Raw genomic sequence first — 25,354 nt, 5'->3', positions numbered from 1 at the left:
GGCTGCCTTTGACAGAGAACAAGAAAAGGGTTTGGCTGGTTTTTAGCCATGTTTCTTTCTGTTCCTTTAATTAATATTATGTAAATTGGCAAACTGGTGAACACCAATTTCTTTTGCTCTGGCTCTGTTATGAAATATTTTTCTAAGTCTCTTCAGTCCGTTAACAAAGGCCATCTGGAAATCACTTTCTGGCAACCTCTTAGTTCTTTAACAAATCAGCCTTCTGTCGCTGATCACCTAGGATTCTGCCTACTCCAGTTTTCACTTCCCTAACTCTTGTTTGTCTGGTTTCAGAGTAGCAGCCGTGTTAGTCTCTAAGGTGCCACAAGTACTCCTTTTCTTCTTGTTTGTCTAATATCCTTCCAATACACACTGTAGATTCCTGAGAGCTGTGACTATGTGTTTGTAACATGCCATGTGCACCTACAGTGATACAGAAGCAAACAATTATAATACAGAGCTGAGGTTTGAGACACAAAGTTTAGAATAGAATTCTAAAGTTTGCCAAAGCACATGGCCTTGGAGTTGGAGTTTAGATTAGAGCTCATCTCTTCTACTAATTAATAAATTAAAATAAATAAGACATTTTCTTGAACCCTTCCAAATAAATTCCAAAAGACCCATACTCACTTATTTTTCCTTGTTTGAGGCTCTTTTTTGGTATCTTCTTGTAACATCTCTATAGAATTAGAGGAACTACTGTATATGACAGTTATGATTGTTAACTTGCTTTAGTTACTTATTTTTTACTGAATGAGCAAATGAAATAAAACTAGCTACTAAAAATGTCCATACTAAAGCTGAGTATTATATTCCCAGTCAAAATACAAGCATCTTGAGTGACTTCATACCCCAATATTTATTTCTGTTTCATCCCAAATCTGAATAATTTTGAATGAATAAAAAAAAATTGCTTTCTCACCTGGTTGGAAAACTGTCAGACCACCACTGATGGAAGTTTTTCGGCTCCTCCGAATTCTGTGAATTGTCTCATAACCCACTCTGATATCCGGAGGTGCTGAAATTATTCCAGTGTCCAGAATATAAATTGATTGGTCAAAGGCATTGAATAAAACACCAGTGATCCATTGGAGCAAGCTCAGATTTTTATCTTCGTTGTCTTATCTACAGAAGAATCTCAGAGTTATGAACACCAGTTACAAACTGACCAGTCACCACAGACTTCATTTGGAATCAGAAGTACACAATCAGGCAGCAGCAGAGACAAAAAGAAAAAATGCAAATACAATACAGTACTGTGTTAAACATAAACTACTAAAAAAAAAAAAGGAAAGCAGCATTTTTCTTCTGCTTTGTAAAATTTCAAAGCTGTATTTTTAGTCAGTGTTCAGTTGAAAACTTTTGAAAGAACAACCATAATATTTTGTTCAGAGTTATGAACATTTCAGAGTTGCAAGCAATCTCCATTCCTGAGGTGTTCATAACGCTGAGGTTCTGCTGTAGTTCACAGTGGTAGTGAGTAAATTGAGCAAGGATAATATTGTTAAAAGAAAGTGCTTTATAAAGCTTAAAGAGAATGTGGAAATACCAGTTCTACATTCCTATACCATTTAGAACTGAGGAGTTCGTTTAATGACTGTTTCTTGGGGGGCGGGGAGGGGACAGTCCATCTATTGGTCTGATGAAAGTTACAATGATTACAATTTCAGAGTAGCAGCCTTGTTAGTCTGTATTCGCAAAAAGAAAAGGAGTACTTGTGGCACCTTAGAGACTAACAAATTTATTAGAGCATAAGCTTTCGTGAGCTACAGCTCACTTCATCGGATGCATTTGGTGGAAAAAACAGAGGAGAGATTTATATACACACACAGAGAACATGAAACAATGGGTTTATCATACACACTGTAAGGAGAGTGATCACTTAAGATAAGCCATCACCAGCGGGGGGGGGGGGGGAGAGGAGGAAAACCTTTCATGGTGACAAGCAAGGTAGGCTAATTCCAGCAGTTAACAAGAATATCTGAGGAACAGTGGGGGGTGGGGTGGGGGGGAGAAATAACATGGGGAAATAGTTTTACTTTGTGTAATGACTCATCCATTCCCAGTCTCTATTCAAGCCTAAGTTAATTGTATCCAGTTTGCAAATTAATTCCAATTCAGCAGTCTCTCGTTGGAGGCTGTTTTTGAAGCTTTTTTGTTGAAGGATAGCCACTCTTAGGTCTGTAATCGAGTGACCAGAGAGATTGAAGTGTTCTCCAACTGGTTTTTGAATGTTATAATTCTTGACGTCTGATTTGTGTCCATTCATTCTTTACGTAGAGACTGTCCAGTTTGGCCAATGTACATGGCAGAGGGGCATTGCTGGCACATGATGGCATATATCACATTGGTAGATGTGCAGGTGAACGAGTCTCTGATAGTGTGGCTGATGTGATTAGGCCCTATGATGGTATCCCCTGAATAGATATGTGGACAGATTTGGCAACGGGCTTTGTTGCAAGGATAGGTTCCTGGGTTAGTGGTTCTGTTGTGTGGTGTGTGGTTGCTGGTGAGTATTTGCTTCAGATTGGGGGGCTGTCTGTAAGCAAGGACTGGCCTGTCTCCCAAGATCTGTGAGAGTGATGGGTCGTCCTTCAGGATAGGTTGTAGATCCTTGATGATGCGTTGGAGAGGTTTTAGTTGGGGGCTGAAGGTGATGGCTAGTGGCATCTGTTATTTTCTTTGTTGGGCCTGTCCTGTAGTAGGTGACTTCTGGGTACTCTTCTGGCTCTGTCAATCTGTTTCTTCACTTCAGCAGGTGGGTATTGTAGTTGTAGGAATGCATGATAGAGATCTTGTAGGTGTTTGTCTCTGTCTGAGGGGTTGGAGCAAATGCGGTTATATCGTAGAGGTTGGCTGTAGACAATGGATCGAGTGGTATAATCTGGATGAAAGCTACAGGCATGTAGGTAGGAATAGCGGTCAGTAGGTTTCCGATATAGGGTGGTGTTTATGTGGTAGGAATTCATGATAGAGATCTTGTAGATGTTTGTCTCTGTCTGAGGGGTTGGAGCAAATGCGGTTATGTCGTATTTCTCCCCCCCCCCACCCCACCCCCCACTGTTCCTCTGATATTCTTGTTAACTGCTGGAATTAGTCTACCTTGCTTGTCACCATGAAAGGTTTTCCTCCTTTCCCCCCCCCTGCTGCTGGTGATGGCTTATCTTAAGTGATCACTCTCCTTACAGTGTGTATGATAAACCCATTGTTTCATGTTCTCTGTGTGTGTATATAAATCTCTCCTCTGTTTTTTCCACCAAATGCATCCGATGAAGTGAGCTGTAGCTCACGAAAGCTTATGCTCTAATAAATTTGTTAGTCTCTAAGGTGCCACAAGTACTCCTTTTCTTTTTAATGATTACAATGATTTTTCCCTATTCTTCATGAAGTTTATTTTTTTAACACGCATATTTGGAGCCTGAGAGAATTATTTTGATTCATTTTGACAACTCCTAAAGGGAAGAACCAACGGGGAAATTTGACTTCTTCAAGGTGTTCATGCTGACTACTCAATCTGCAGATACCTTTTTTTGTAAGCACATAGGCAAGGATTCCTTACATACCTCTCCAAGTTGGCAAGAAACCTTGCTTGGGAGCAGCTTGAATAAATGAATCTAAAACTGATAGACTACAGGGAATCATGTCTTATTTGCAAATAAATTGAAGGAAAATGTCAGCCAAAATAAACAATATAGAGGGCTTCTTTGATGTTGTCAAAGGCCAGCTGGAGACAACAGAATTCAAGCTACAATCCACAAAAAATGCCAGTATGAAATTATAAAAAAGTATCTATAAATGTATCCTTTGAAAATAACTCTGACTTCCTATGAAAAAAGGAACATAGGAATTGCCATGCTAGATTAGCCCCAAGGTCCATCTAATCCAACATCCTGTCTGTGATAGTAGCCAGCACCAGATGCTTCTCAGGAAGGTGTAAGAGCCAAGCAGTAGAGAGGTGTGGGGTACTCTGTCCCCCCCATTAGATCTCATCTTGATCTCTGATAGATTGGCTTAAAGACCTGAAATATGAGATTTAGTATCTCTTCAACAAACATTTTATCATTAGTTATGATAACACTGAATATTCTTGATATCCATATAAAATGTCCAATACCTTTTTTGAATCTTTTATTAACTTCTTGGATTCAATAATTTCCTGTGGCAGCGAGTTCCACAGTTTAATTATGTTATGTGAATAAGTATTTTCTTTGATCAATCTTCAGTTTCCTTCCTTTAATTTCATTGAATGTCCCCTGTTATTGTGTTATGAGACAGGGAGAACTGAAGTTCCCTATCTACCTTCTCTAGACCATTCATTATTTTATATACTTTAATCATGTCTCCTCTTCTTCATCACCTTTCTAAGATAAACAATCCCAATCTTTTCAATCTTTCTTCACATGAGAGATTTTTCCATGCCCTTGATCGTTCTCTTTGCCCTTCTCTAAATTACCTCTTATTCTGCAATATCCTTTATGAGACAATGTGACCAGTACTGTACACAATATTCCACGTGAGGCTACATCATTGATTTATATAAATGCATTTGAATATTCTCTATATTAGTCGCTTATCCTATTCGTTATGCAATCTAACATCTTGTTTGAGTTTCTGACTGCAGCTGCACATTAGCACAGGTTTTCACTGAACTGTGTACACTGATGCCAAGGTCCCTTTTTCGATTTCACACAGTTACTGTAACCTTGTAAGGTGTAATAGTGGTTCAAATTTTCCTTCCTTAATTTGCCTGTAGCAACACTGAATTTCCTTTACCACTAAACCTCTCTGAAGTTTGTTACAGGTTTCTCTGGTCCTCACAAACCTGAATAACTTTGCATCCTTAGCAAATTTTGCTAACCCACTACTCACCCTCCTTTCCAGATCATTAATACATATATTAAACTATGCAGAACCTTGAGGAACCCTGCTGTTAATTGTTTTTCATTATGAAAATTGATCATTTAGTCCTAAAGGTCCCAGTTCAAAAATGTACGGGTCCTACAATTCAGAGTAGGACAGAGGAAGACAAATCTCTTAGTTTGTCAATTAAACTTCAACCTTTGCATAAGGACACAAAATAATCACATGACTCAGTCTAGATGGAACACTTATTGAATGTTTAGGGATGAGGCACAATTTTAATTGCCCTTTCTGATCTAGTTAACAAAGATTGGATTTGGTCTACATCAAGAAGAAAAGAAGAGTATATGCTTTGGAGGACAATATATCTCAGCATCTCTGCTAAACTGCAGATGACATGTTGAGGCCAAAAGATTACCTTTTGGGAATGGGACCAAATATCTGCTCCCAAGTTACCTGGGGAAAAGTCAGAATCAGGGATTAGCTGTAACTATCGGGGACTCACAGCTAAGACCAGACCCTTCTAATTGCCCTCAGATGGTTCAGCTAATGAATCCAGCCTCCTGACTGGTTGAAGACTCCAGTGGGCACTGTCTTAAACCCAGCAGCAGGTCTGGGTCCCCAGGTGTTCAGTAGTGTTCTATACCCACAGCTGTGTTTGTAGTCCTGCTTTCTGTTCCTGCTCTCAACTCCTTTTTTGCTCCTAGCTTTCACTCCAGACCCTCTCTTCCCCCGCCCCCTGGTTCCCTCCTCGTGGTTCTGGCTCCTGCCTACTCTCTGGCTGATATTCTGGCTCTAATCCCTGATTCCTGGTTCTGGCTTGCTGCCTGAACTTCGTATTCATATTCTGACCAGGACTCTGACCCTTGGCTTGTGGTTTCTGACTCTCAGCTCTGGCTTGCTCCTGGAATTTGACTTCTGACCACTGCTCTGACCCCTGTCTCCTGGTCACTATCTCTTGGTTCTGGCTTGTTCCCCAGACTCAATAATTCAGCTCTTGACTTGACCACTAGGCCTGGCTACCTCTGTTCCAACCATTAAGGCAGCCTTCCATCCTAACTATTAGGCAAGACTGCCCACAGCCTGGTCATTATAGTAATATTGATACACAACACTTTTATTTTCTGGGACCATAGCTCATAAGATACTCCTGGGGAAATTCTGCACCACGGTGCATGTGCACAATTTATGTCCCCCGCAGATTTCTTTGTTTCCCTGCAGAAAAATGACTTTCTGATGGGGAAGCAAAGGGAAGCCACAAAAGTGGTCATGTGACCCTCCCCAGCAGTATGTTTTGGTTTCCCAGGGCAGATGGCAGAGAAGTAAATCACTGTGGGGTGGGGCGGGACTTGGGAAGACACGACTGGTGGCTCCTACCCTGTGCCAGGCTCAGCTGCTAGTCCTGACAGGGCTGGGCTGACAGGACTTCCACCTCCCCTTCCCTTGCCCTTCCCCTGCATGGCATCCGGGGCTGGGTCAGACCCAACCTCAGATTTCTCCCCTACCTGTAGGAAGCTCTGCAAACTCCCCTCCACCTCCTGTGCTTCCTCCACCCATTGCTCCTCAGCTGCAGAGAGGGGCCACCCCTTCGCCTAGGAGCCAGAGGGAGATGCCAGCAGCTTCCTGGAAGCAACGTAGAGCCAGGCAGGTACCACGCAGAGCCAACAGCGCTGACCGGAGCCACCGGGGTCCCTTTTCAACAGTGTGTCTGGTCGAAAAATAGATGCCTGGCAACCCTAGTTGTCCATCCTTTCGTTTGAACTAGTAATTTCCTTCTCTCACTCCATAATTAACATGAATGGATCAAAGTACTCCTTCTAAAGATACAGGTCTAGATTCCCTGGTCAGGCCAAGCTGTGCTCAGTAAAAGACCAGAAGGTGGAAGGCAAAGGTGCCCTTTATGTTCCACCAGTCCCAAGGCCATAAATCTTCTGTAACTTATACCTGGCTGAGCAGGGCCCTAAGAGCCTATTCTTGTTGTGTCTTAGAGCCTAGGCTGTAGCCTGAGCCTGAACATCTACAACCACAATTAAACAGACCCCTTAACCTGAGCCCTGCAAGCCCAAGTCAGCTGGCATGAGCCAGCCCCAGGTTTTTAATTGCAGTGTAGACATACTGTATAACATCTCTGTACTGCCCAGGGATTTCCTTAGACAAAGAAATTCTAAGGAAGCCAGATCCAATAGCTTTGTGGCACTGGAGCAAGAGAAAACTGCCATAGCAGGGTCCTGCATCTAGCCTACACTATTCACATCTACAACAAATCGGACATCAAGAATTATAACATTCAAAAACCAGTTGGAGAACACTTCAATCTCTCTGGTCACTCGATTACAGACCTAAGAGTGGCTATCCTTCAACAAAAAAGCTTCAAAAACAGACTCCAATGAGAGACTGCTGAATTGGAATTAATTTGCAAACTGGATACAATTAACTTAGGCTTGAATAGAGACTGGGAATGGATGAGTCATTACACAAAATAAAACTATTTCCCCATGTTATTTCTCCCCCCCACCCCACCCCCACTGTTCTTCAGATATTCTTGTTAACTGCTGGAATTAGCCTACTTTGCTTGTCACCATGAAAGGTTTTCCTCCTTTCCCCCCCCCGCTGCTGGTGATGGCTTATTTTAAGTGATCACTCTCCTTACAGTGTGTATGATAAACCCATTGTTTCATGTTCTCTGTGTGTGTATATAAATCTCCCCTCTGTTTTTTTCCACCAAATGCATCCGATGAAGTGAGCTGTAGCTCACGAAAGCTTATGCTCAAATAAATTTGTTAGTCTCTAAGGTGCCACAAGTACTCCTTTTCTTTTTGCGAATACAGACTAACACGGCTGCTACTCTGAAACACATCTACAACAGTTTGCTGCAACTTTGAATTTGGAATTATTTCATGATGTGTCACAGAGCTATTAATGGAAGTTTTAACCTTTGACTCAGATGGAAATGACTGTGTACTTCTAGTCTGGCACATTCCCTGCTACATTACTTACAATCTGGTCTTGTGGGATTAGTCTTGAAACTCTCATCTGGGTTTAATAATGCCTGTTTTTACTGTGCATCTATTCCATTTCTAAAGCCATCCAAAATATATTAAATAATTTTCAATTGCCTTTATTTCCTAACACACTGTTTCTGCAGAAAGGAAATGTTTTGTTAGAAGTTTTGAGTGTATGTCCCTCCCTCCAGCTTCCAATAAGCAGTCATCTCTGTTCTAAGACATTCTCCAAAATTGATTTATTCTGTGTACCAAAAGGAAAGAGTAAGCTTTGCTGGAGATTACAGCAAAGACTATCTTCCTCACCAGCAAACTCCTTGAGATTCTACCCGTCTTAATCTTGCCTAGCAGATAACAATCAGTGAACTCCAGCCCCCGAGCTCTTCAGAGATCTCTTCAGAGATGTCTCCCTGCAGTGCACAGCCCTATCACGGTACATTTACAGAAGATATTAAGTTCATTTCTTCTTTAAACAGTCAACATACTGCAGTTTATTAATTTAACTGGTGTTTGACACTCTTATTTCAATCACAACACTGAACTGGTTTATATTAAAAGTAAAACAAGTTTATTAAACAAAAAGTTGTATGTTTAAGTGATACCAGGTAGAAGGAATAAAGTTAGAAATACTTTCAAACTAACAAAAATAAAACATGGGGTTCTGAGGCTAAAACTTAACTTAGTCAGCTATAGTTCAAGATGGTTTCCCTACTTACAGAAACTTCCTCAGCACGACTAGCTGTTCCAGCCAGAATCCATCCTACACCAGTTAAATTAATAAACTGCAGTATGTTGACTTTTTAAAGGAGAAATGAATTTAATATCTTCTGTAAATGTACCGTGATAGGGCTGTGCACTGCATAGAGACATCTCTGAAGAGATCTCTGAAGAGCTCGGGGGCTGGAGTTCACTGGTTGTTATCTGATAGGCAAGATTAAGACTGGTGGAGTCTCAAGGAGTTTGCTGGTGACAAGACAGTCTTTGCTGTTAAAACTAATCCAGTGTTGTGAATTGTTTGGGTAACTCCATTTAAAGCAGCAGACCGTTGCATGTTGATCTCCACAGAGGGGCAACGGACCTAATATATCTGGACTGTCCAGGAGAGGGTTGGGAAGTGCAGAACACACTTTTGGGGGCGGGGGAATCTCAAACTGGAAATGTGTTGGGGTCACCCTGCAACTAGTAACCAATATTGCTGGAAGCCAGAGTGTGGCCGGAGTTTGATGACAGGCTACTGGGTCAGAGCTGCTGGACCAAGGCTGTGTTTATACACAGACACTCAGGGTATGACCAGCAAGGTCTTTGGCTGTTTCTGAGGAGCCCAGGTTGGGACCTATAGCAGCAAAGCTTTGTGAGGGCAGGGCAAGTGGTGACACAGCCCCTCACTGGTCTAGATTGTACCCTGGAATGTCACAGATACCCCAAAGTCTTTCAACGGTTCCTTATATTTTCCAAAGTTCGTTTTTGACTTCAAAGTCAAGAAGACATCTTGGGGGCTCAGCTTGGTTATGCTTGCTATGGCCCCCAGGGAGCCAATGCCATGTTGATTTTTCAGTCTTCTTTGATTTTACAATGCAAATGCCCTTCCTGCAATCTCATATGCAAATGAATAGTCCATTGTCCATGTCTCTGGTCACACCTGTTTCTGTTTGCCACTTTGCCTTCCCCTTTGTCCCTTCCCCTTACAGTCTCCAAAATATAGCATTGGAAAGTATCCATAATTTCACTAACAGTAAATATTGTTACAAACATGTCATAGTGATATTAATGACCAATGTGGTATTAGTTTTCAAGTGGTATATTACATGATATCTTTGGAGTAAATATCCTGGCAACAGTTTGTGAAGTGTAATGAGCTGGTCAGGCCAGCTGAATTTTACTGTTACATAACAGGAAGCCCTTTGCTATCTGGTATTGGGGTGCTTTGAGGGCACAGTGTCCCACTAAGAAAAGTGTCTTCAGCCCATGTTCATGCCTCTGTCCTTGCCTCAGGGTTTACAATATCTCTTATCTCCAGAGGGAAGGAGTTGGTGCCCCCTTTGTGGGAAGGGACATGGTAGGGGAGCCTGGGCCCTCCCTTTCTACCGGGGTCTGGCCTACGGACCTACAAGAAGCAGTGATATCAACCACCCAAGAGTGCTTCAGGGCTACTCCCCCGGACCACTTCCTACCACTTACGCTACCATTCCAGGGCGTGGTCCAAAGCATTGAAAATGATCCATCAGAAGAATGAAGGGTTCCTTAGTCCTAGGGAAAGGCTAGTTCCTTACTCTTGGGGCTCTGGTAGCTGCCGCTTGCAGACCTCTCCATTGCAGACAGGAGTCCAGCAGTACCCTTACTGAGGTGTTCCTATGATAGGTTTCGCCTCCTATCTGGTGTGCCCCACTTCTGAGCTCTGTAGCTCTCTTTTTAAGTTCCTCCATCAGCTGGAGGAGGCACCGCAGGTGTGGCAGGGTAGAACCAGCTTGTCCCAGAACTGCTCCCTAACCCCTTCTATCCAAGTGTGGAGTGTATAAATATAAACTGGAATAAATTGCCTAGGGAGGTTGTGGAATCTCAATCCTTGGAGATTTTAAAGAGCAGGTTAAACAAACACGTGTCAGGGATGGTGTAGATCCTTAGTCCTGCCATGAATGCAGGGGATTGGACTAGATGACCTCCTGAGGTCCCTTCCAGTCCTATGATTTTATGATTATTTCAGTTTGAGCTTTCTGTACATTGTTAACAATGGAAAACTTTCTAGCAACTCAAAAAGCAGAAATCAGTATTTTATGTCAAAGAAAAAGGAGATATTTAAAAGAGGAAATAAAGCTGAGAATGCTTATTGAGATAACTGAATAGTGTGAATCTTCACTGGCATACAGTGAAGAATAAAAGAGTGAATTTTCCACACTTTCTGAAAATCAGAGCCTTTTTAGGTGTCTGAGGTTGGATACCCAAAAACTGAGACACCCAAAATCAATAATCATTTTTTAAAATCTTGCCTTGTGTCCATTTCTTTATCATCCTTTGACTTCTCCTTGTGCTGATCTTACTTAATCTTTCCATGTGTTAAAGATGAAAGCAATCATAAAATATTTATTTTTACTTTGGTAAATATCCATTTAAAATGGGGCAAACTCAGATCTTCCTTACTGGTAGCTGATACAGTCAGACTGTGGCCTGGAAAGGCAAGAATCTTATTATGTAAAGTTGGATCACTATAGTAGTGAAGGACTGGAAGCAGGCCTATCCTGGATCTGGAACTGTTTGACAGCTCTGCCATCTCTATTCCATATATGTTTAAATTTAAAAACTTCTTGTGCCAGTGCATTGGGGCCAAAAACACTACCAAGTAAAGAAATCTATAGCCATATTTGATAATTTAATTTAAATATGGATGACTAGACAATCCCAGAGCCATGTAATGTCATTAATTGACTCTGAAGTCAGCATACAGTAGAGCCTTAGAGTTACGAACACCTCAGGAATGGAGGTTGTTTGTAACTCTGAACAAAAAGTTATGGTTGTTCTTTCAAAAGTTTACAACCGAACATTGATGTAATACAGCTTTGAAACTTTACAATGCAGAAGAAAAATGCTGCTTTTAACCATCTCAGTTTAAATGAAACAAGCACAGAAACAGTTTCCTTACCTTGTAAGTTTTTTTAAAACTTTCCCTTCATTTCTAGTAACCTACATTTAACATAGTACTGTGCTGTATTTGCCTTTTTTTTCCCTGCTGCTGCTCGATTGCATTCTTACGGTTCCAAATAAGTCGTGTGGTTAATCAGTCAGTTCATGACTCTGGTATTCGTAACTCTGAGGTTCTACAGTACTTGATTCACTGGCTGGTGTCTGCTGGGGAGAAGCTGTGAGAAACCAGGCAGTATGAGCAGTTTTCCTGAAGAAGAGTCCAGCAGTTCAAGGCAAACAAAACCTCCACTCCACTGGGAGTAAGTGGGCAGGAGCCAATAGGGGAGAGTGTTTGCACCCGGAGAAGCACTAAGGCCTCTACCAGCCAGAACTCTAAAGTCCTCTAGTATGAGAGAACCCCAACGTCCCTGGAAATAATCCCTCCCCTGGTGCTGCTGCCTTGCTGCTACTGGGGCAGACTCAAGCCCAGTGTATATGGGTTACTCAGTAGATGGTGTAGAACAGTGGTTCTCAAAGCTGGTCTGCCGCTTGTTCAGGGAAAGCCCATGACGGGCCTGGTTGGTTTGTTTACCTGTCACATCTGCTGATCTGCCAGCCGATCGCAGTTCCCACTGGCCGCGGTTCACCGCTTCAGACCATTGGGGGCTGCGGGAAGCAGTGCGGGCTGAGGGATGCGCTGGCCGCCCTTCCTGCAGCGCCCATTGGCCTGGAGAAGCAAACTGTAGCCAATGGAAGCTGCAATCGGCCGAACCTGTGGATGCAGCAGGTAAACAAACCGTCTTGGCCCGCCAGGCCCTTACCCTGAACAAGCAGCAGACTGGCTTTGAGAACCACTGGTGTAGAAGATAATTTTGAAAAACATTTTTTATAAGAAGTTGCCCCAGGAATCTGCACATCCACTTGCCCCATCCAGTGGATTTGATGTCATCTGCCTATATTTAAATAAGGAAATACGCCATTTCTACAGCTCTGCCAGACTAAATGCCTTTTAATTTGTACCTTATTTTCAGACATTGATTTAACAACTGGGCTCAAACTGCTAAACAATCTGATTCAAAGGCTTAGTTAAGAAAGAAAAAGGGACTAGATTCTTCAGTCTCTTTCTGAAAGTAGAGATTCTTTTTCGAAGGTGAACTGCAAAGGTCTTGCGAGAAGTTTAAAAACGTATTTGTAATATTCCTGAAGAATTAGAAGGAAGCTTAGCACTGTTAGTGAGCAATGTAATCACCATATTTTAACAAAATTACTTCCCTTAGACACTCCTGGCCTGCAGCTTTTTCTGACTTGTGACATCACAAGTGCCACAACAAAAATGAGAGTTTTTCAAACTCTTGTTTGTGGATGTCACTCATGAGAAACTAAAAAACTGCAGCACCGATTCAACAGGCAGCATTGAAAAACTGTCATGAAAATTTATGAGCCCAAGCATGATTATGATTCATGATTTATGAGCCCAACCCACCCTCACTATAGTGATTAAAAAACTAATTATAGTATAGACAGCCATCAAAATAAATTACTCAGCCAGGGTGAGTGGGAGAGCAGAAGTTTGTGAGACTTCCTCGAGGAGGTTGTAATTGTCTTGAACATTGTTAAAATACAACACTAATTATATTTGAATGTCTATGTACTGTTTCCCTCTTTTAGAATCCTATAAGCAAGTTATCAGAACTTTATAAAGAAAGGAAACTTCTGCAGTTCTGTAACATTCTGATTTCTGCGCCTTTGAGAACAGTGTATCTTATTACATATAACAAATCTGCATTAAAAGAATATTATTAAGGTTGCAAAGTGATGCATTCAAAAGCTAGAAATGCCAGATTTGATGTTGCCCATACAACATTAGTTCAGTCCTCATGCATCCACATTATAATTCATGTAGGCACAAGACGGCTGAATTTAGGGTTCCATGGATAACAGTGAATCTGGCATTTCTTAACTTTCAAATACTTCACTTTTCAACCTAAATAATAATATTTCAAAATAGGGTTTGCTTCCTGTAATTTCTAAGTGTGTTTTGTTTTGTTAGAAAGAAAGATAAAAATGAAATATATTATGTGCAACTATAACAACAACCCCCCCATCCCCTCAGTTCATCAGCATCTGGAACCTTCAGCACTGTAGTACAGACTGCTACTGCTTGGGTTACAGGACTGACTATGTTAGCTGCCTGCAGGAGAAGACTGTTTTCCTGAATGGAGGATGGGGTCACTGGTACCATGTGTTGGATTCAGGCCATAGTTGTTTGCGTCTGACCCAGTCCAGCTCTCTTTTCCTCCTGCAATAGGGCAGGCTCTTTCCTCTCCTCTCCTCTCCATGTAGTACTTCCACCTACAGTGACCTTCAATCCTGAGCCTTTTCTGCAGGGAGAGGGAGAGGAAGCACAAACAATGTCTCCAGCTGGAGATCTGGTTTTCCCTGAGCTCTGTTAGCCCCTCTCTCCTCTCCTCTCCTCTCCTCTCCTCTCCTTTTCTTTTCTTTTCTTTTCTTTTCTTTTCTTTTCTTTTCTTTTCTTTTCTTTTCTTTTCACTTCCTTCACTACCTTCTTATCTGATAAGATAATTAGCCCCTCAGATCATCAGCCTATAGTTTGATTAGGTAATTAAGTCTTCTGCCCCTCAATCTGAGCCTCTCTGGGGGAACTAGTTAGTGCCTAAGTGACCAGAGTGCTGTGTCAACTGCTGGCTCTTGGCACTTTGTCACACCTTCCTATCCCTCAAGGTGGGGGGCTCCTGCCTCATGTGCTGACCCTCCCAAGGAGGGACTAGGCCACTGGCACTATATGGTCTTGGAGCTTTACAGTGGGAGTCCAACCCAGACCTCCCTGTCCCTACTCACTAGACATTGAGGAAGCTGCAGACCCATATGATACCTCTCTTAGAATGGGATGGGATGCTTGGGCTACATGCCAGTTGTGAGGGAACCTTGCCTGGCTTTTTCGTCTGTTTCCACCATTACATCTGCTCTGGCAACTCCCAGACATTCCCAGCAGGGCCATAACCCAGGCTAGGCAAGCAGGGTAGTCGCTCAGGGCTCAAAGCCACAGGAGTGGGAAAATGGGGTGGAGAAATGAAGGAAAAAACAGTAGGGGACTAGGGTGACCAGACATCCCAATATTATCGGGACCATCCCAATATTAGGGGCTTTGTCTTATATAGGCAACCTACTACTCCCCACCCCCTTGTCCCGATTTTTCACACTTGCTATCTGGTCACCCTATAGGGGGCTCAAATATGCTTTCTTGCCCTGGGTGCTAAAATGCCCTAGTTACGTCTCTGATTCCCAGTAGTGGCAGCTGTTATTGGGTTGATTAGAATGTTCATGTTCTGTTATTATTGTGACATGCTGCCAAATTTTTTCTCAGGAGTACAAGTCAGAGAAGGAAAATGGAGATTTTTAACAGTTTATAATTTAGCTAAAAATTAGTGGAATTTTATGGAATTTCTTCTCTGGCCCCGGGTATTTCTCCTTGCTGAATTTCAATGGCCTGCTGCACCTATGAAGGTGTTAGAGTTTCTCAAAAATGCTTTCAAGAATCTTTTATAATGGAAGATGTTAGGCAGCATGAATATAGGGGTCACTACCAATTCTATTCTCTTTATATTATAGGAATGGCCTTGTGTTGTGTAGAATGTCAGACTAGACAATCATAATCGTCCCTCCTGACCTTATGAACCTAAAGTCTATGAACCTAAGAATAAACATTTTGTTAGATGTCCTTAGAATGGTCTTGATACAATTATTTTTAATCCATTCCAAAACCTGATTTCTCGTTTGTTGTCCCCATATTCCCACCATCCATATAAAGTCTGGGCTCTTAGATTATAGTTTATAATTAAACTGATGCTTCCAGTGGTATGTGGTAGGCCTCCAGAGATGGGCAATGTGTAAGTATTCAGTTTAATACAGATGACAAAATATGTATATTTATTATTTCAATTTAAAAATAATACTGACTGATGTACACCCAGAACTCTGTGTGCCATTGCAATAAAATGAGTTTCTGAAACATAATTTGTTTTCAGCGGAAGAAATGAGCCAGTATGACATCAGATCTACATGGTATACATCCAAACAGTAAATGGATCTTGGAATACTTTTACCTTTAGTTTGTAAATTATAATTTGTCAGTGACTCCAAAGGGACATGGGAGGATAGTTCAACTAAACATTTTACGGTAGCATTTATAATGAATGTATTCCTAGATTAGTGGAAACAAACTACTTTCCAAAATCTACTTTCCTTTTTCCTAGAGATGTGCCCAAGACTCACATTATCTGGTTTAAATATTTCGGCAATTCAGTGCTCTATAAACAAGTACAAATTGGGATTCTGAATAAACAGAACCTTGGAAGCATTTGTTGCTCAGGTTTTGGTTCATCCCACTCTAAAAATGAGGCTCTGGTGAGAAATTTGGATCAGATCAAGGGATGGGATTCTGTATTATCCCAAAGCATGGGGACCTTTGTATCTGGGCTTTTGACTTGGGCTCGGCCCTACTTTTCTCCACAATTGTTTAGTCTTGTTATAGTCTCCTAATTTCTCTGTTTGTGGCTTTCTCTTATATTTTGTGGTAACAATTTTTCTTCTTCCCAGTTCCCAGAAATAGATCTATTATTCTTAATCATGACTCCTACCTTGGCAGGAAACAAGATAGGCATCCATTCCTGAATGTTTTCTTTATGATATGGATTTTTTTAAGCCTAGCTCAAATTGCTAAACTAAAATCAGGGGAAAACCCCCAAATTTCTTTGTCCTTATTTCTTCCTTGGTATGTATCACCTGAAGATTCTGATCCGGAACTCTATCATTAGGGTGAACAGGATTAAGCCTTCCTGGTTTTTTTTTGGTCCAGGCTCCCCTCTAAGGATACTTGCTGAATGTATATTATAGTGGATCCTCCTTAGGGTGAAGTCAGACGGAGTAGGAGCGATGATCCAAGAAAGCAGGAACTTTTATTTTTCACTAGCCACTGAATTCTAATGTTTTTATATTGTGTCTGGCTCTCTAAATATTCTGAGCATCTCTCTGATTTAGTATTATCATTCATGCCTTTTCAGAACAGGACATTTTGTATGTAGTGCAGTTGTAGCCATGTGGGTCCTGGGATATTCACAACATGTGGTATACCTCATGCAATGTACATGTAAATGTACAATGTAAATGCACCAATAACAACTGTGTGGGTGAATCCAGACAATCACTATGCTCTCAAATAAACTCACACAGGAAAATGATAAAAGACAAAAACACCATATCACACTTCACTGTTCACAAAGCAATCACTCTGTATCTGACCTCTCAGTCCTTATCCTCAAAGGAAACCTTCACAACACTTTCAAAAGATGAACCTGGGAGCTTAAATTCATAACTCTGCTAGACACTAAAAATCATGAACTGAACAGAGACCCTGGAATTATGGTTTATTACCACAATCCGTAACCCACTAGCCCACTCCATTTTGTCCTATAACTGAAGAGATGCTAACAGGCCTCTCTATCTTGAATGGTCCTTTACAATATGTGTTATCTATTTATATTAAACAATCTGTGCCATCTTGAATTTAGTTGTGACTCTGGGAGTACCTTTCCGTGATTTGAGAAAGAGCTCTGGGTAGCCTGAAAGCTTGTCTCTCTCTCACCAACAGAAGTTGGTCCAATAAAATATATTACCTCATCCACCTTGTCTCTCAGAATAGCTCAGATAGTTGGGAACACACAGAGGCAGAGCGGGGCAGTGCATTCAGGGAAGGAGGCGGAGGCAGAGTGGAGATGAGCTGGGGCTGGGCACGGGGTGGGGCGGGAAGCTGCCATGGGTGCTTTGCACCCACCAAATTTTCCCCGGAGGTACTCCAGCCTAAGGCGCCACTTTTGGCCAGTTGTTAAATTTAGAAATCTTTTTGGAACCGGTTGTCCCGCGAGGAACAACCGGATCCAGCAAACCAGTGCAAACCGGCTCCAGCTCACCACTGCATATAGGGCTTTTGGTGTCAGCTGACAGGAGGATGCCCTTGGCTTGAAGTCTTGTTTCTCAGAGAATTTAGTCTTGGTATTTGGCATGCTTTGATTCGATCAGATTACTTGTGGCAAACTAGCCAAGCCAGCAGTTAAAATTTGATCATTTAACACCAACACAGGATAGATGAGAGACAGCTGCACAGGGGCCAGGTAGAAAGGGAAGTTGGTACGTAATACCAGCAGATCTAGTGGCCTCAGGGGAAAGTTTTGGACTATGGTGAGGACTGGGCCAGACAGTCACCTCATCTCCCACACCTACAGAGCTGTTTGCCCTGGTTGTACAGAATTAGCAAGAGGCTTCCCAATGTCAGTAGCTTTTCCTGGGCAGTGTGCTCCCTGCTTTTCCTTCCAGTATTCTTGGGCTTCCAAAAACCATAACTATCCTTAGTCTCTGTAGGTGAGATTTTTCAAGGTATTTTGGTGCCTAAAGAAGAAGATAGGTGCCTGATGGGATTTTTGAAAGTGCGTAGGTGCCTAACTCCCATTGAAACCTCTTTCTTTAGGCACCTAAATACCTTTAAAAATCCAGTCATGTGTCTCAGCTTCTTGGTCTGCAAAATGGGGACCATGATATAGGGCTATTATTGGGATTAATTAGTTAATGTTCGTATAGAGCTTTGCAAGTGTAAAATGCTATGTAAGTGTATTACTATTCTACAAAATATAGAACCAGGTGCGGCCCTAGATTAGCTGCCAGCAACTGGCGCCCTAGACGAACCATGCAATCGGCATCCCCAAACCCCAAGGGCAGATCTAGGCTGAGGTTTTTGGTAAACTGGGAAACATTTTGCCCCTTTTTTCTTTTTAATGTTTTTTAAAGCGTTTTTTTTTTTTAAACAGAGGCTTAATTATTAAATTTGTCCATCCCTCTGTCCAACCAATGTTTCTGAGATCAGATAAAATACACACACAAAATTTTCAGAATAGATTTGTACACAACAGCTAGATAATATTTCAGTCCGATTTCAAATAAAATGCATTAAAATGTTAATTATAATTTTTATTATTACAAATCCAACATCATTCATTATGCTTTCCTGCTTTAACTGCCGTTACCACCACATCCAATATAGAAAGAAAGAAATAAGAAAACACTCTGAATATAAAAGACTCTGTGCTGTTAAAACATGACTTTTGTTGCTTTAAGTTTTGAAAATGTAGTCACTAGTTCTTTTAGAGCCAGTTTTCCAGCTACTTCATGCTCTATTGACATTGTGGCAAGTCCAACAAAGTCTCTCTTGCACCATTGTAGAATGCAGATATGTTTTTATCAATTTTAATTTTGGGAAGCTACGTTCCCCATTAGCTACAGAAACTGGCAAAGTTAAAAGAATGTGTAGAGCTATAAAAACGTTTGGAAAACTGTCTGTGAGTTTATTTTCACAAACAAACTTTAGGACTTCTTCAGGAATGGAATGTTTCTTAAGTCGCCTTGAAAAAGCCTGAAGCTCACTACACAAATCTGTAGCATCAATGTCTTTTGAATTTTTATGAGTCAATGCTGACTCCAGTTTTATACAAAATTCTCTTATTTGTTTTGCTGTTTTCTTTTGCAAGCTGTGGATATCATATAGAAGGCCAAGTATTGACTCTAGCTGCTGCATCTGTTGAAATCTTTCATCAACCAAGTGAATAGCAGTATCAAGGACAACGAAGTAGAAATTCACTTTGAACCTTTGTTTTGGGTTCTGAATGGGTGTGTCTTGTCCTGCATACAAAAACTGCTGTTTCTTTTGCCGAATGCGAACTGGCTCTGGTTCAAATTCTGTCGGAAAGTCTATTTCTTCAGCAAGCTCGAGAAAATCTACCAGTGTTTCTCTTGAACCCTCATCACATCTGAATTCCTGCAGAATATTTTTAGTTTGCTGCAGTTTTGAATACCAGAATGTATGTTCAAGTTCTTTTCCTGAAGCAGCTTACTAATGAGGTTAATCTCGAAAAGGATATTTTACCACAAAATGAGTGAAGTCACAAATTTGAACTTGGAAAGGCCATTTGCAAGAGCTTCTGCATCTGAATGTGCCATATTGCCAGATGATCCAGTAAAGGTAGTATCATCAGAAATTTCAATTAGGTCATCATAAATGTTTCCAAGTTCATAGCGAAGAGGCTTTAAAGCATCAGTGTGACTCTCCCATCTTGTCTGACTAAGTGGTTTCACAGTTAGAGAATTCACATGGTGAGTCAGAATCTCTCAACGGTGTGTTGAGCCTGAGAAAAACACATAAACACATTGCACCAGGTCAAAGAAACTGCTTGCCGCCTGTCATAATATAAAGGGAAGGGTCACCGTATTTCTGTATACAGTGCTATAAAATCCCTCCTGGCCAGAGGCAAAATCCTTTCACCTGTAAAGGATTAAGAAGCTAAGGTAACCTCGCTGGCATCTGACCCAAAATGACCAATGAGGGGACAAGATACTTTCAAATCTGGAGGGCGGGGGAAGTTTTTTGTCTGTCTGTGTGATACCTTTGCTGGGAACAGATCAAGGATGCAAGCCCTTCAACTCCTGTAAAGTTAGTAAGGAATCTAGCTAGAAAATGTATTAGGTTTTTCTTTGCTTTGGCTTGTAAATTCGCTGTGCTGGAGAGAATGTGTATTTCTGTTTTTGTGTCTTTTTGTAACTTAAGGTTTTGCCTAGATGGATTCTCTGTTTTGAATCTGATTACCTTGTAAGTATTTACCATCCTGATTTTACAGAGTGATCGTTTTACCTTTTCTTTTTAAATAAATTCTTCTTTTAAGAACCTGATGGATCTTAAGAACTATGAAAAATCAAAGGAGTTTGGGTCCGTGTTCACCTGTACCAATTGGTGGGGTATTATTATCAAGCCTTCCCCAGGAAGGGGGTGTAGAGCTTAGGGGAATATTTTTGGGGAATAGGACTCCCCGTGGTCCTTTCCCTGTTCTTTATCTAAAACACTTGGTGGTGGCAGCATTTACCTAATCCAAGGGCAAGACTTGTGCCTTAGGGAAGTTTTAACCTAAGCTGGTAGAAATAAGCTTAGGGGGTTTTTCATGCAGGTCCCCACATCCGTACCCTAGAGTTCAGAGTGGGGAAGGAACCTTGACACCTCCAAACAGCATCTAGCAGCATCATTGACAACCAAATTCAAAGAATGCGCACTGCAAGAAACGAAAAAGACCCTAGGATTGATTTCCATCATTCTCCTTTGCACACCATTGTCTTTACCCTTCATATTATTCCCATTATCATAGCATTGGCCAGGTAAGTTTTCAAGAGATAATTACATTGTTTCAAGCTCTTAGAATAGTTTCAGTCATATATGCTCCAGTCGTGTCCTTCAGTGCACTTCAACATTATCTTCATCTGCAGACTTTTCCATGTCCACAAAACAAATGATTGTCATTTGTGTAACATGACTCACATCTGGTGTACAGTCCAGTATTATTGAAAAGTATTTTGCAGAATTGGCAGCTTCTAAAATTTTCTTTTTAATGGCATTTGCTAGGATTTGAATTCTGCATATATTTTCCTAAGTAATGAACCTGTGTTTCATGATCAGTTATTTTATGTAGATGCTCCTTAATTGCTGGATCAAACAAAGCTAGGTATTCAACAAATTTTAAAAAGTTTCCATTACCTGGAGTGTATAATTTTTCATTTCTATCATGGCCATGGAGTGCTAAATTTTGCCCACCGAGAACTCTCACTAACGCAACCAGATGCTCTAATATTTGTTGCCAATATTCTTCTTTTTCCTTGATCACATATACATTTTTTTCATCAATAGTTTTTCCTTTTTTCAATCGTAATTCAAGTTCTTTCCAATTCTGAAAACATTCCAAATGTGCTGTACTTCTTTCATGTGAAGAGAAAATTGAAGATATGTTTTTCCAGTCCTTTGAACCATTTTCAGTAAATGATGTACCAATTGCTTGATTTCTAAACAACTTGCAGGAAAAGCAAAATACAGAGTCCTTCGACACCGAATATTGTAACCAGTTTCGGTGAATTTCTTCCCCATTAATGAGTTTTCTCTTGTAATGCTGAGCAGAGAATTTTCTTTTATTTCTATCCTTAGGGAAGGGAAATTCATGAACTTGTTCGGACATGTTCCATGAGAATTTGCCTCACACTGTAATCACATCTGGGCCATGAAGCTGGGTCCCCATACTGTAACTTGTTTTTAACTTCCTCATCCTTTCTTCCTTCTACTTCATTTACTTCAATTTCTTCATGTGTCTCTGAAGGTGAATAAATTTTCTCCACTTCCATATCAGTCTGAGCTGCCTTCATCTAGAATTAAGTTTCCCTCATCTTGAGTTTCCAAACTGCTTTTTTGTGGATGTGAGCTACCCTCATCTCGAAGTAATATACCTTCATCTTGATGTTGCAAACTGCTTCCATGCGGATGTGAGCTAACCTTCTCTCCAAGTAAAATTCCTTCATCTGGATGCTATGAACTGCTTCCATCTTTATTTGGATTAAAGAGAAGATATTTCAGGAAGGATCCCTGCTGTTTTGCTTGGTCCTTTTCCTTCTTAGCCTTTTGTTTACGACACTCAGCTCCTGTGGGTTTTCTTTTTCCTCTTTCTGCCATGGGACATTTGAGTATTGTTATGTACTGTGCTCCCGACTGCAAGCAATATAGCGTTAAGGATGGCTGACACACCCACCATACTGCAGCCATCCCAACATGTCTTTTCACAGCTTAAAGGTTCAGTGATTAGTAACATACACTCACTTACCTATTACAACAGTTAGTTACAGCGTTTACACGGAAACAAAATGACCTTTTTCAATGTTATAACCCAACACCAGTTGTTTGGAAAGTAATCCCCTTCTACGGGGTTACCCATTTGGAGTGTGATGTCATTACTTTCTATTAAGCATTAACGCTGTTACTTTTCTTTTATGGACCTTATTTATTACATGTGAACCAGTTATAACAAAGAAAAGTTCATAATTATACAGCCCGATAATAACGCTAAGGTTTAATAACGCTTAAAGATACTCACACTTTGGACTTATAATGGTGAAAGACATTATTCTTTATTATTTGGCACCAAGAAACACAATTTTCCACAGTATTCTCCTGATTCTTAACCATCTACCTGCGACTTGTGTAAAATGACCGTTTAGCATGTATCAGCTCACGATATCTCCGCTCTACCTGAATTTCTGGCTATGCAACCTTGATATATATTCGAGGTAGGTGTCACTAGCATTGCAGCTCTTGCCGCTGATGGACATGTTTCTCCTGTGGCTAAGTTATTGCTTATCAAAATTGCAAAGTGGGTCATCTTGCAAATTGAAAAAAAAATTGCTACAATGCAATTACTGTTATTTTTGCAGTAAATAAAAGATTTGACATATTAATAAATTCTCAGAAATGTAGAGAAATGAATTATAATTCATATTCCCTCTGTGTGCACACGGGAATTGAAATAATGACATCTTCATTCTTTTATTTGTATTTTTTTCATCTTTTTCATTTTTTTTAATTTAATTTTTTTCCTCAAATTTGGTGCTCCATTTAACTTGGCACCCTAGGTGACTGCCTAGCTTGCCTATATCAGCGGGTCGCCCCATATAGAACACAGTAATCCACAGCCTTTATAGAATAAATTCATAACAAAGCTTGCTAAATTAGATGGCGCTGCTATTTTTATGAATTGGACAATACACCAAATCCCACTTTGAAGTCAGTGGAGTACTCTCTTGCTCTCTTATTTTGGAACACAGGAACATGGAAATTTATATTGAGTTTTCGGTTTGAAACAAAAAGAATGAAATCTTCTCTGACTTCTAATCTCAAATGCACAATGTTGTCTCTTGTGTTTTGAAACCTGTTACATTCATATGAAATCTTTTCACTAGTCATTATGTATATGGCTCTCTAGAGATTTGCCAACATATACGTGGGTCTAACAGAGATGGGTATTTAACTTCCTAAAATAGAATGAACATCTCCTGTATTTAGAAAATCTTTATGGTGTGTTTTCTATTACCTAGTGTTCAAGACAATTTGATTGATTTACAAGTGTACTAGTTATGTCATTACAGATTTTTTCACATAAATCAATAATCTTTAAAAGTATAATTGAACGACAGCACTTGGCTATGTATGAAAATGATAAAACAAGGAAGGAGCCATAAAAGCTAGGTTACCATCAAGGCACTGCACTGTACTTTTAACTTCACAGCTGGAATCAGAATTGACCTGTTATTGGTTGAGGTTGTGTGCTGCAATTCATAAAAACAATGCTTTATGATGCTGCACAATCATGGAAGAGTAATGCTTTTCAGTTGGTGAAGTGTTTTAGGTTGGGGAGGAGTTTTAAAAAAGGAGAAATAAATTCCTTTCAAAATTTACAATACATTCAAGGCATGAATGCCACTATTATGAATAATATGCAGCTATGGAAATACAGAAATGGATCTGGATCTGGAGTCTCTATGCAAATTAGAAAGTCTTGTTTAATGTCTATTAGCTTCAAATCCAATTATTGTCAGCAAATATCAAATTATCTGTCGGTAAATAAGTAACTGCTCCATCAGAGCTTTGCAAATGGATTGAGACCCTCTCTAATATTGATATTTTTTAAAATTTGCTTAAATAATTAGCAAATGTTGGCAATAGTTGTTCTCGTTAACCTCTGAGGATAGGACAAGAAGCAATGGTTTTCAATTGCAGCAAGAGAGGTTTAGGTTGGACATTAGGAAAAACTACCTAACTGTCAGGGTAGTTAAATACTAGAACAAATTGCCAGGGAAGTTGTGGAATTTCCATCACTGAAGGTTTTTAAGAACAGGTTAGACAAACACCTGTCAGAAATGGAGTAGTTATTATGTAGTCGTGCCTTGAGTGCAGGGGACTGGGACTTGATGACCTCTTAAGGTCCCTTCCAGTCTTACACTTCCATGATTCTAGTCCAGTGTGCGTCTGAGGGCCATTAAACACAGTAAATTTTCCTACTATATCACAATTACAGTAATATCTGTTCTAAATAATGTGGTGCTAATTCACTGTGAAAATTCATAAAGCTTTCACTAGTTGTTAGAATACTTAATTACTTATCTATAGTGAGGTGGTCTCATGAGCAAACATTGTACTGAGTTACAAAACACACAGGAATACAGGTCCCAGAACTATCTCTATACTGCCTGAAAAATGCACCTGATAATGCTTTACTGATCAAGGTACTTTACCTGTATGTGGCACATTTAAAGGTGAGAATAGGTTTTGAAGGTGCTACTGGTATTAGTTCATGCAGAAGCAATAAAAAATATTGGGAGAAAAACTGTAAAAAGGTTATATGACTTGTCCTTTTAATTTCTTAAGCAAGCCATAAGTGTATTGGTGATAATAATACTGTATATACTTCCCACAGGAGCTGCAGGAAGTGGCGCGGGCCAGGCCACCACTTCCTGCAGCTCCCGTGGGCTGGGAAAGGCAAACCATGGCCACTGCGAGCTGCAAGCAGCCGTACCTGCAGATGCTTAGGTAAACAAAGCATCTCACAGTCCGCCAGGGGCTTACCCTGAACAAACCACGAACCAAGTTTGGGAACCCCTGGTATAGATGGTGTATGTAAATTTAATCCTTGTCCATCATGTAGCTAATGGAGTCACTGTTTGCTGTTTTCTTCTTGAATTAAATTCATACACAGGTTTTTTTAAACAAACTGGGGATGCTGTTAAAGGATTCTGCTAGCCCCAAGGTGCATAGGAATATAAGAACAAAGGAATTGCAATTACCAGGTGATATCTGTGGTGCATCTAGTCCAACAACCTGTCTCTGACAATGGCTAGCTTCAGATGATTCAGAGGGAGGTGCCAGTAATTTCATGTTAGGCAGATGTGAGATAATT

General features: G+C 40.5%; 1 protein-coding gene across 30 annotated transcripts in view; it reads left to right on the top strand.

Annotated features, from left to right (window-relative positions):
* Positions 1-25,354, top strand: part of MAGI2 (membrane associated guanylate kinase, WW and PDZ domain containing 2) — a 1,173,000-nt gene that overhangs the window by 727,458 nt on the left and 420,188 nt on the right. The window lies entirely within an intron of this gene.

The sequence above is a fragment of the Dermochelys coriacea genome, chromosome 1 (assembly GCF_009764565.3).
Source record: "Dermochelys coriacea isolate rDerCor1 chromosome 1, rDerCor1.pri.v4, whole genome shotgun sequence".
Lineage (NCBI taxonomy): Eukaryota > Metazoa > Chordata > Testudines > Dermochelyidae > Dermochelys > Dermochelys coriacea.
The sequence above is the reverse complement of the archived record's forward strand: the minus strand, read 5'-3'. Positions and strand labels throughout refer to the sequence as shown.